Raw genomic sequence first — 1,923 nt, forward strand, 5'->3', positions numbered from 1 at the left:
TTTAGTTCAAAACCTGTGTTTTAGTTTAGATTCAAGGACTGTCTGTGGGGTAGATTCTGTGTTTTTTTTTAATGGGGGTGGAGCGGGGAGATGAGGGGAGTGCCTACAAGACAAGGTGCTGCATTGCTTACCAGGAACCTGACTAGAAAGGATAAAAAATGCCCAGTGAAGTATAAAAGCTTGATAGATAAGGAATAAGAAAATAGCGTTTGCGCATGTGACTAGAGCAAGTGCTAGAAGAATGGCAGAACCTTCTTCTCAAGGGAAGTTGGAGCGAAGCAGTAGCTGTAGCAGTGCAGGCAAATTTCAGAGTAGCGGTATTTTGGGAAGTGGTGTGGTAACGATTCTTTTTCGCATCGCTGTAAGGACCAACAGTTTTGGCCTCGTTGCACTGCAAAAATAACTGACTTGGAGGCTGAAGGGTGATAGGTATTCTATAGATTGTGAAGGTGGTGCTGTAAATTTGAAGGACTATACTTGGGCTTGGGAAGACTACAGGGCAACGACAATGTCTGCATTGTAGGACGTGGCATTTACTCCAACATGCTGGGATTTCTTGGTGGGGTTTCCTGTGCTGTGCTAGTAGCGAGAACGTGTCAACTCTATCCAAACGCTTTGGCTTCTACTCTGGTGAACAAGTTCTTCTTGGTTTTTTTCAGAATGGTAAGAGCTATTGATGACTATTTTGATTTGCGTAAAGCAGTAACACTTTCTGAGGTGGTTCTTTATATAAGATTTAGACCAACACCATTCAGTCCTACCCTGAATTACATGGCAGAGTCAGTGCCTGGCTTTTCTTGTTTAGGGAGTGGCCAAGACCTGTATTGCTGAAACAACAGGAAGAGAGCAATCTTAACTTAGCAGTATGGGACCCCAGGGTATGTAGACATGGAATTTGGAAGCCTTGAACCTTTCTTCTAAGCTAAGCTGCTGGTGCTGAGCACAATTGTTTTAACATCACAGGTGAACCCATCAGACCGATACCACGTAATGCCTATCATCACCCCAGCCTATCCGCAGCAGAACTCTACATACAACGTATCTACATCAACGCGAGCGGTAATGGTGGAGGAGTTCAGACATGGTAAAGTTCTTTCCATGCTTATTAACTGCTTAAAAGGTGTCATTCTTGCAATATGAAACCACATTACCTGACTTGGTTATATTCCGTGCGGTGTTGTGCCCTTTTAGGCAGAAGAGTTCTCTGGGAAGTCTACCTGTTGCAGGCAACAAGGGAGCAGTTTTACAATGAACTGTTGTAGTAGGCGTGTATTGTGTCAAGGGAATTCCTGCTTTTTGATCTGTCAATTACTGTTCAAAACCTTTCTCTTGTACAGTTTCTATCACGCTCTGCTAGTCTTAAAAACAAAATGGTAGTAAGGTTTTCAACCTTAATTGTAGGTCTTGCAGTTACGAATGAGATTCTCCAAGGAAAATCAGACTGGTCAAAGCTCTTTGAACCACTGGACTTTTTTCAGAAATACAAGTATGTATGAAATCTGTTACCTGAACTTGAAATGATTGCCGTACTGGTTAGCATAGTGACTTTTAGCTTGCAGTCGAAATACAAGATGGCATTGATATGTTTGTTTTTCAGAAGCTGGAGGTAGTCATAGGAATTTTGGTAAGGATAAGTATAGGGAAGATAGAAAAACTGTTTGTGTTTTGCCACTGACACTGTTTTTATTAACAAAAATACCAGCTCTGATACTTAGAATGCAGCAGAACACGATTCTGAAGGATGTAATCAGTTTTTCTTCAGTTAATATTGTGCTGCCTGCAGGATATAATGTGTCTTGTCTGGAAGTCATTTTCTATACATTTAAGGCAGTTTTGGTTTCATTTGAAGGAATATCAAGTCCTGAGCTAGAATGTTACTTTTTCTTTTCTTCTAGACATTATATTGTGCTGACTGCTAGTGCC

At 41.2% G+C, this 1,923-nt stretch overlaps 1 long non-coding RNA gene across 1 annotated transcript; it reads left to right on the forward strand.

Annotated features, from left to right (window-relative positions):
* Positions 1 to 521: 521 nt before the first annotated feature.
* On the forward strand, positions 522 to 1,055 carry LOC126037028 (uncharacterized). The gene is made up of 3 exons (XR_007505459.1): positions 522 to 663; positions 806 to 878; positions 964 to 1,055. It is a non-coding gene; the product is annotated as an uncharacterized LOC126037028 (long non-coding RNA).
* Positions 1,056 to 1,923: the final 868 nt, after the last annotated feature.

Source organism: Accipiter gentilis, unplaced genomic scaffold (assembly GCF_929443795.1).
Source record: "Accipiter gentilis unplaced genomic scaffold, bAccGen1.1, whole genome shotgun sequence".
Lineage (NCBI taxonomy): Eukaryota > Metazoa > Chordata > Aves > Accipitriformes > Accipitridae > Astur > Astur gentilis.